This window comes from Choloepus didactylus, chromosome 1 (assembly GCF_015220235.1).
Source record: "Choloepus didactylus isolate mChoDid1 chromosome 1, mChoDid1.pri, whole genome shotgun sequence".
In the NCBI taxonomy this organism is placed as follows: Eukaryota; Metazoa; Chordata; class Mammalia; order Pilosa; family Megalonychidae; genus Choloepus; species Choloepus didactylus.
The window spans coordinates 52,043,833-52,054,812 of NC_051307.1; positions in this window are offsets into that span (position 1 = coordinate 52,043,833).

The following is a 10,980-nucleotide window of genomic DNA, read 5'->3' on the forward strand; positions in this document are numbered from 1 at the left end:
GAGGAACCAACAAACACTGCCTTCCAGTGTGGCTACACCATTCTACACTCCCAATAACAGTGAATGAGTGTGCCTCTTTCTCCACATCCCCCTCAGCACTTGTAATTTTCTGCTTTTTTTGATAATGGTCATTCTAGTAGGTGTGAGATGATATCTGTTCTGGTTTTCTAATGCTGCAATTATGCAAAATACCAAAAATCTATTGGCATTTATTAAGGGGTTTTATTTAGTTACAAATTTACAGTTCTACATCCATAGAAGTGTCCAAACCAAGGCATAAACATGAGTATACCTTCACTGGAGAAGGGTCATTGGCATCTGGAAAACCTCTGTTAGCTTGGAAGGCATGTGGCTGGCTTCTGCTTGCTCCCAGGTATGTTTCAAAATGGGATTCTCCAAAATGTCTTTAGGTTTATCTTCCCAGGGCAGACTTTGGGTTAGTGTCTCCAAAGTCTCAGCAAAAGTCTGCTTTCAGTGGCTGTCTCAAAAATTTCTCTGTAACATGTCCCTCTCAGTTGCCCTGAGGTTCTTCTGTTTGTGAGCTCTTTTGTAGGACTCCAGTGATTAAAAGGGTGTGGTCCATTTCTCCATGGAAATAATTTGATCAAACATTTCACCTGTAGTTGATTGAGTCACATCTCCATGGAGACATTCAATCAAAGGATTCTAATCTAATCAATGCTAAGATTGCCCCCACAAGATTGCATTAAAGAAGTTGGCATTTTGGGGGACATAATACATGCAAACTGGCACAATATCTCATGTGGATTTGATTTGCATTTCCATAATAGCCAGTGAAGTTAAGCATCTTTTCACATGTTTTTGAGCCATTTGTATAATTTTCTCTTCAGAAAAGTGTCTGTCAATGTCTTTTCCCCATTTTTTAATTGGGTTGTTTGTCTTTTTGTTGTTGAGTTGTAGAATCTCTTTATATATTCTGTATATTAAACCCTTATCTGATATGTGATTTCCAAATATTGTCTCCCATTGCACAGGCTGCCTTTTTACTTTTCTGACAAAGTCCTTTGATGTACAAAAGTGTTTAATTTTGAGGAGATCCCATTAATCTATTTCTTCTTTCATTGCTTGTGCTTTGGTGTAAGGTCTAGGAAGCCACCTCCTAGTCCAAGATTTTTAAGACATTTCCCTACACTTTCTTCCAAAAGTCGTAAGGTCTTAGTGCTAATGTTCAGGTCTTTGATCCATTTCGAGTTAATTTTTGTATAAGGTGTGAGATAGGAGTCCTCTTTCATTCTTTTGGAAATGGATATCCAATTCTCCAAACACCATTTATTGAAAAGCTGCTCTGTCCCAGTTGCATTGACTTGACTGCCTTATCAAAGATCAGTTGTCTGTAGATGTGGGGGTCTATTTCTGAGCACTTAATTTAATTCCATTGGTTGGTATATCTATCTTTGTGACAGAAGTATGCTGTTTTGACCACTGTAGCCTTGTAGTATACTTTAAAGTCAGGTAGTGTGTGATCCTGCCTCTTCATTCCTATTTCTTAAGATATTTTTGGCTATTTGGAGCACCCTGCCTTTCCAAATAAATTTGTTTATTGTTTTTTCTATTTCTGCAAAGTAAGTTGATGGGATTTTAATTGGTATTCCATTGAATCTATAGATCAGTTTAGGTAGAATTTACATCTTAACTGTATTTAGTCTTCCAACCCATGAACACAGTATGTTCTTCCACTTTTTAGATCCTATTTGATTTCTTTTAGCAGTTTCTTGAAGTCTTTTGCAGCATTGGTTAAGTTTATTCCTAAATACTTGATTCTTTTGGTTGATTTGTAAATGGAAGTTTTTTTTTCTTGATTTCCTTCTCCTGTTGCTCATTACTTGTTTATGGGAACACTACTGATTTTTGCATGTTGATCTTGTGGACTGCCATTTTCTCTATTCATTGATTAGCTCTAGTAGCTTTGCTGTAGATTTTTCTGGATTTTCTACAAAAGGATCATGTCATCTGCAAACAGTGAAAGTTTTACTTCTTCCTCTTCAAATTGGATACCTTTTATTTATTTTTCTTGACTAATTGCTCTCACTCCAACTTCCAGCACAATGTCGAATAATGATGGTGACAGTGGGGATTCTCCTCTTATTCCCGATCTTAGAGGGAAAGCTTTCAGTCTTTCCTCATTGAGTATGATGTTAGCTGCAAGTTTTTCATATATTGCCTTATCATATTGAGAAAGTTCCCTTCTATTCCTATCCTTTTGAGTATTTTGATCAAGAAAGGATGTTGAATATTGTCAGATGTCTTTTCTACATCAATTGAGATGATCTTGTGTTCTTCTGCTTTGATTTAATGATACGGTTTTTTACATGACTTTAATTGATTTTCTTGTGTTGAACCAGCCTTGCATACCTGGACTAAATCTCACTTGGTCTTTGTTTGCTACTGCTACCATTATGCAAAATACCAGAAATGAATTGTCTTTTATAAAGCAGGTTTATTTGGTTACAAACTTATAGTCTGAAGGCCATGAAAATGTCCAAATTAAGGCATCAACACAAATATACCATCACTGATGGAAGGCCAATGGCACCTGGAAACTTCTGTTAGCTAGGAAGGCACATGGCTGGTGTCTGCTAATCCCAGATTATGTTCCAGCTCCTCTCTCAGCTCCTGTGTATTCTTCAAATTGTTGCCCTTGGGGCGTTTTGTCCTCTCTTAGCTTCTCTAGAGCAAACTTTGGGCTAGCATCTCCAAAGTGTCAGCAAAAGTCTGCTTTCAGTGGCTGTCTCCAAAATGTCTCCCTCAGTTGCTCTCCAAAATGTCACTCGCAGCTGCTCTGAGGTCCTTCTGTCTGTGAACTCTTTTGTAGGACTCCAGTAATTTAATTAAGATCCACCCTGAATGGGTGGGGTAAAACCTCCATGGAAATTATCTAATCAAAGGTCTCACCCACAGTTGATTGAATCACATCTCCATGGAAGCACTCAATCATTAGGTTCCAATCTAATCAACACTAATACATCTGCCCCCACAAGATTGCATTAAAGTACATGGCATTTTAGGGGACATAATATATCCAAACCTGCACAGTCATGGTGTATAATTTTCTTAATGTGCTGCTGGATTCAATTTGTGAGTATTTTGTTGAGGATTTTTGTATCTATATTCATTAAAGAGATTGGTCTATAATTTTGTTTTTTTGGTAGTATCTTTGTCTGGCTTTGGTATTAGGGTGATGTTGGCTTCATAGAATGAGTTAGGTAGCTTTCCCCCCCCTTCAATTTTTTTGAAGAGTTTGAGCAAGATTGGTACTAATTCATTCTTGAGTACCTGGTAGAATTCACATGTGAAGCCATCTGGTCCTGGGCTTTTCTTTTTGGGGAGCTTTTTGATGACTGACTCAATCTCTTTACTTGTTTTGTTGAGGTAGTCTATTTTTCTCAAGTCAATGTTCATTGACTGGAATGGAAATTGTCCACTTCATATAAGTTGTCTAATTTATTAGTGTACAGTTGCCCATAGTAATCTCTCATTATCTCCTTTATTTCTGTGGGGTCAGTAGTTATGTTCCCTTTCCCATTTCTGATTGTATTTATTTGCATCTGCTCTGTCTTCATTTTTTTTTCTTTGTTAGTCTAGCTAAGGGTTCATCAATATTATTGATTTTCTCAAAGAACCAGCTTCTTGTTTTGTTGATTCTCTCTATTGTTTTTATGTGCTCAATTTCATTTATTTCTACTCTAATCTTTGCTATTTCTTTCCTTCTGTTTGCTTTGGTGTTAGTTTGCTGTTCTTTCTCTAGCTACTTCAGGTGAACAGTTAATTCCTCAATTTTTCCCTTTCTTCTAATAAAGACATTTCGGGCAATAAATTTCCCTCCCAGCCCTACCTTTGCTGCATCTCATAAGTTTTGATATGTTGTGTTTCATTTTCATTTACCTTGATGTATTTGCTAATTTGTCATAATTTCTTCCTTACCCACTGGTTGTCTAAGAATGTGTTTTTTAGCCTCCATGTATTGGTGTATTTTCTGACCTTCTGCCTGTTATTGACTTCCAAACTTCATTTCACTATGATCTGAGAAGTGTTTTGTGTAATATAAATATTTTGAAATTTGTTGAGATTTGCATTGTGACCCAATATGTGGTCTACTCTAGAGAATGATCCATGAGCACTTGAGAAGAATATATATCCTCTTGTTGTGGGGTGTAGTGTTCTATTAATGTCTGTCAAGTTTAGTTCATTAATCACAAAATTCAACATCTCTGTTTCTTTATTGATCACCTATCTGGATGTTCTATCCATTGATGAGAGCAATGTATTGAGTCTCCAACTATTAATGTTGAGGTATCTCCTTCTCCTGTCAGTGTTGTCAGTGTTTGCCTCATGTATTTTGGGGCACTCTGGTTCAGTGCATAAATATTTATGATTGTTATGTTTTCTTGATGAATTGTCCCTTTTATTAATATATAGTGTCCTTCTTTGTCTCTTTTAATTGTTTTACATTTGAAGTCTAATTTGTCTGATATTAATATAGCTACTCCCAATTTTTTCTGGTTCTTTCCCTGAAATATCTTTTTCTGACCTTTCACTTTCAGCCCATTTTTGTCCTTGTGTCTAAAGTGAGTTTCTTGTAGACAGCATATAGATAGGTCCTATTGTTTAATCTATTCTGCCAGTCTATGTCTTTTTATTTGGGAGTTTAATCCATTAGCATTTATTGTTATTACTGTAAAGGCAGTATTTTCTTCTGCCATTTTGCTTTTGGATTTTATATGTCATATTTCATTTTTTCTCTCTCCTTTTACCCTTCCTCATAGTCTTCATTTCTACACTCTTCTCCAAACCTCTCTCTCCTGTCTTTTCCTATCAGTCTGTAGGATTCTCTTTAATATTTCTTGTAGTGCAGGCCTCTTTTTCACACCCTCTCAGTTTCTGTTTGAAATATTTTAATCTCTCCCTCATTTTTGAAGGACAGTTTTGTTGGATATGGAATTCTTGGTTGGCAGTTTTTCTCTTTCAGTATCTTAAATATATCATACCACTGCCTTCTCATCTCCATGGTTGCTGTGGAGAAATCTATACATAATCTTATTGAGCTTCCCTTGTGTGTGATGGATTGCTTTTTTCCTACTTCCTTCATTATTCTCTGTCTTTGACATTGGACAATCTGATTGGTAAGTGTCTTGGAGTAGGTCTATTGGGATCTATTCTTTTTGGGGTTCACTGCACTTTTTGAATCTGTAATTTTATATCTTTCATAGTTGTGAAATTTTCAGTGATTATGCCTTCTATTATTCTTGCTGCCCCTTTTCCCTTCTCTTCTCCTTCTGGGGCACCAATAACACATATATTCATGCACTTCATTTTGTCATTCAGTTCCTTAAAACCCTGCTCATATTTTTCCATTTTTTTCTCTATCTGTTCTTTTGTGTGTGTGATTTCAAATGTCCTATCTTCCAGTTCACTGCTTCTTTCTTCTGCTGCCTCTTCAAATCTACTGTTGTATGTCTCCATTTTTTCATGTCTTTTATTGTCACTTTCATCCCTGTAAGTTCTACCATTTGTTTTGTCAAGCTTATGAATTCTTCTTTATGGTCATTCAGTGTCTTCTTTATATTCTTCATTTCTTTTGCCACATTTTCTTTCAGATCATTGATTTGATTTAGGAGATTTGTTTGAATATCTTTAATTAGTTGTTTCAGTTCCTGTATCTCAGATGAAGCATTAGTTTGTTCCTTTGGCTGGTCCATATTTTTGTGTTTCCTAGTATGGCTCACCTTTTTTTTTTTTTTTTTTTAATCTGTCTAGGTATCTGTTTTTCTTGATTAGTTTATTCTGGAGCTCATTTAAACTCTTTTACCTAGGGTTTTCTTGTTGGTTGGCTTTGTTCTCTGTCTGTTCTTTGGCATTCAATTCAACTTATTCTCAACCTCTAACATAGCCTCTGTTTGTAGATCAGAATTTTTTAGCTCCTGTTTTTCTGGTTCATGCCCCGCCTCTCTGTAAGCTTTTTGTGAGAGGGTCTCCCCAGATATGATCAACTCTAATTAGATTTTCCCAGTCCACACAGCCCTCAGGAGGAGGGTAGGAAGTTTCCCTGAGTATGAGATCCTGCCAGTTGTCAGATCCTCCTGTGAGGCCTCCAGACTCTGTGTTTTTCCTGTCCTGTTCAGAGGTGGCACTTAGCCCACAGCTCCCCACCAGTGTAAAGAGGTGCCTTAGTTGCCTTTAATTCTCTGCAGACCCTGTCCCTGCCACGGGCATGGTTGACTCAAACTGGTTTCTGTTTCCAGTCCCAGGGGTCTGAATTCTTTGAAGGAGGGTTGCCACTTGACCTGATTCCTGCCCATTCTTTTCTTGGGGAAGTTATGCCCTTTAGGGAATTGTCACCCCCACTAGACTCATTGTTTTCTCTCTCAGACCTATCTTAGCTTCACCCTTGCCTGGGTCCAGGGGCCACTTGCAAATATCTGAGGCTTTCTGTAATGAGCTGATTAGAATAGTTATTTTTTAAAAAATCCCTTTTCAGGGCCTTTCCCCAGCCCCCAAATTTTGTTGGTCCCAGTATAGACTATTTAAAGACATGCCTTTAAGCTATTATCTCTTTCACCTGAATAGTTACTCTCAGACAATTTTAATTCCTCCCTTGCCTGGGGCAGTGTTGAAGCAGGAGATCTGATGGGCTACTGAAAAGTAAGAAGGCAAAGAGGGAGAGCAAGGAAAAAAAAAGGAGAAAAGAAAAAAAAAGCAAAACTTTTCAGAGCTGGACTCCTGTTCCCTGGGTTTTCAAGCAAGAGCCCAAGTTGGTACCCATTTCTATGTGTCTTTTTTTCTTGGAACCCAGCCCTTTTCCAGTATTCTGAACCCCTCCAACTCCAAAAGTCTCTGTTTTTGTTGTTGTTAGCCACCCCCCATGCTTGCCCTTGGTTTATCTGTGCTAGGAGCTTTTATTCAGCAGTCCAAATTTGTTAGTTAATTCTGCAATTGGGCCAGGTTGAGGCCGCTCCCGCCCCCCCGCTCCCAGCACAGATTGTTTCTTCTTACCTCAGAGAACCAGTTTCGGAGACAGTCTGCCATGCCTGGGGGTAAGGGGCACTAGCCCCCTGGCTGGGGAAACTTACAGGTCATTGTTGCAAGTTCAGCTGTTCTACCCATTCCAGACTGGTGCATAATGTGTGCCAGTCACAGAAGTCCCTGAAATGGCTTTTCCATACAGTTTCTGGCTTTTTACCAGCTGCTTATAGGAGTAATTAAATTCCACACCTTACCACTCTGCCATCTTTCCCCACCTCCTGTGGTTGTCTTTTACAGTAGTTTTCTGCAACCAGAATTTAGCTCCTTACTATCATATTGTAAAATATGATAGAGATCTCAGTAAAAAAAGGAAAAAAGCTCATCGTAATTGAAAACAGAACTACAATTAAGGCAAATTATTTTTTATAATTTTCTTAAGATGAAATTTAAGAATTCCCTAGTTCTTGGGAAATTTTTAAAATTAAATAGCTAGACACTAAAGCTAATACCAGAATTGAAAGGCTGGCATCCTTATTGCACTTATATATTTGCCATGCTAGATTCAGATAAATGTACACACACATGTACATGCACGCAAACATACACATATACAAACCATGTCCTGTGAATTTCTACTTGGCTTGTGAAATCATTATTGAATATTCACAGACATATCACAGTATTTCATTTCCTTATTATTTATATAACTAAGGGAAACACTACCGTAGATTCCCATAGACAAGAACATGCAAACAGAAATGGACTATAAAGGAGTTATGGGAGAGGTGTTTATATAATTTGAGGTTCTTCTATATGACTGAGGCAGTGGTAATTAATTTATAATAATGAGAATAATATGATTAATTGATTATATGTGATTGACTAGACATTATACAAAATACATTAACTACGTTTTCATATTTATTACTCATAGCAAACTATGAGATATGTGCTACTATTGCCTTTATTTTATTGATGAGGAAACTGAGCCTTACAGAAGTTAATCTATTCAAGGTTATAGAGCTAGAAAATGATAGTTTGGACGCCAATTTTCATTTACTTGATCTAAAATTTCTTTAAAAAAAAACCAGATGTGTGAAAATTCTTTTGAATCTGTTGCATATTTTTCTTCCTGATCATAAAGAGTTTTTATAAATCATACAGTTTTTTAATATAAAGAAATCTGGATAACACAAACAATGATATGTTATAACTAATTAATTAAATATTGACTAATTAAAAATAAGATGTTTTCTACTGCAGTTGTTCAAGATATAAACTTCTAATTGCTTTTGTAATCAAGTCTTAATTGGTTGAAAAAGAGAGGTAAATGTATGTTTGCTTTTAAAAGTGATGCTAAGATACAAATTCCATACTTCAGGTAATCTAGATTAAGAATTTGTTAAAATAATACAGAAGCATGATTTTTCAAATTAGTAATTTTGTTTTGCTTTATCCTTTCTTACATACATTCAATAAACTGGCTACTTGTATCAGTTAATAGTATTCTATCCAGGGCAAGGGAGTTGGGGTAAAAATAACATAAATATATTGTTTATATTAAATGTGTTGCAATTGGCACTGCTTTTCAACCTAAACATTTGGATTTTACCTCAAATCTTTAAAATTATTGATACAGAAATTTTTGGTAGAAGGGGGGCAGAGAGAATACAAAAACAATGATCTTGACATGAAATAGAAGAAGGGCTTAGGAGGAGGAGTTAGGAAATAATGAGTGAAAATTGAGAAAAGGGGTGCATAGATGTAGGTCAAAGAGAAAAGGTCAAGAGATAAAGAGAAGCAATCTCTGGAGATGTGTAGAGGACGACTGAAAACAGATGCTGGAAGCAGTCAGGGAAGAGTTGGGGAGAGGACATAGTGATTCTGAAGGTTATTTATCCTTTAAAGACAGAGAAAGAGAATTTCAATGGTCTTCTGTGTTCAAAGGGAAAGTCAAAAAAGGATATTTCTCATTCATCTCTGAAGATAAAAATAATGAAGGCAAACCTAGTGTTTCTCAACAACAGGGATGGATCCTTGTTTCTCATAAAAAAATTGGTTGATTATTAATGTCAACTGAAAAGGGTTGTTGTTGTGGAGGAGTAGCAACACGTCAATAAATATTCACTACTATTATTATCATTATAGTTATTTTGATATTGCTTCCTTTGCCATTCCTCAGTATTTTTATGAGTAAAAATCATTTGGGAAATAGAGGGATAGAAGAGTAGTAATGGAGTAATGGAATCATCCTGATTTGAAATATTTGTGATATCAAAGGCCTAATAGAGTTTTAAATTTTTATTTGTTTGTATTTTTAATATAATGTTTTAGGGAGAATATAGAAAAATTAGTTTTCATGTATCACAGATCATATTTTCAAAATATAGAAGGATTTTTTTATTTGTACATTTTATAACAGAAGATATTTGATAGGTAAATAAGATAACTCACTGTTGATTTATCTCCATTCATTATGGGTTTAGTTTTTTCTGGAATATTTGAAGAGATATTGGACAAAGAATGATAGAACTTAGCAGAAATTCTGTAAATGATAAAACCATGGGTTCCAACAAATTAGATTTATCTTTTAAATGGAGGAACATTAATTTAGGTGAAGCCATTGATGGTAATTTATTTCAAAAACATATAAACTTATTTTTCAATAAGTAAAAAGGTTATACAGTACTTACTCTCAGTAAATTGTAGAGCACAAAAAATGTTACCTGTTATTGTGACAACATTTTGGTTTGTTGTCATGACAAGAAAACAAATCTCTTTAATTTGGAAAAAAAGACTAACATTACTAGCTATTCACAAAATGTGACATTTTGAAATATCCTATTTCATTCCTATCTTAAAATGTTCAGCATTTGGCCATTATCAAATGCACTAAGATATGAAAATGTTGTGCATATTTAGCTCATTTAGTATATTTGGAACAAAATCGGCATTATGAAATCTAATCATTTTAGATTCAGACAACTGGGGTTTTTCTGTTAAGTGAAAAACATGCATCAAGTAATATAATAGCAATGTGTAACCTACTGGATTATTAATTGGAGGCTATGTTCTTGGTTTGTATAAGTAAAACACTTGCATTAGACGTGATGTAATCAACAGGTCTCTTACTATGTCATGGATTTCTACAAGATTCTTCCTTTTGTTTGGACAGCTGCTTCTAGAGACCTGTTATATATCACATTTCCCTTACATTATTGTCACTGCTATTTTAAACTTAGTGACCATTCCCAGGAAGAAAGGTGCTTTGTACAGATGTTTGATCTTTATGTGACATTTGAAACTTGATCCACAGTTTCATTTTAATTGATTGTTTAATTTCTGTATTGTCAAGACATTTGAATTTGCTGTACTGTTAAAATGTGATTTCATTATGAAAGAATAAATGTCATTTATACAAATTTTAGTTAGAGAGTATAATATAATATAATATAATATAATATAATATAATATAATATATTCCAAATTGTGTTTTTGTGCAATCATATTGTTAGGAAAATTACGTTATGGAGCAATTGATTCACAGACTGATTTATTGGCTTTGAATAGAATTCTCAAAGCTCAATCTCAAAAGTTACATTGGTTCCAAAATATAATTGACAGATAAGCCAGTAATGATGTGAGCTTATTAATGAATTACTTGATTGAGGTCAGTAAACTTTATTTTGAAAACAAACAGCAGATTAGCAAGACATTGTGCTACTTGTTTATATTCATCTTTTCCAGTTTCCCTTCTCTGGTTGACTCTTCCCTTCTTGCCAGTTACTCACAGGGTAAAATATATATTTTTCAGCAGCATACAGAGCTCTTCTGCCTCTCATTCTAACCTAATCTTTCAGCGGTCATCACCTGCCCCCCTTTCCCAAGGTTTAGTGTTACTATCTCAGTGAATTTCTCACTCTTCATGAATGTTTTAGGTTCTTTCACTTCTTTTGTGTCTTTTTATAGGATAACCTTATGCTGATTCTTCCATGGTAC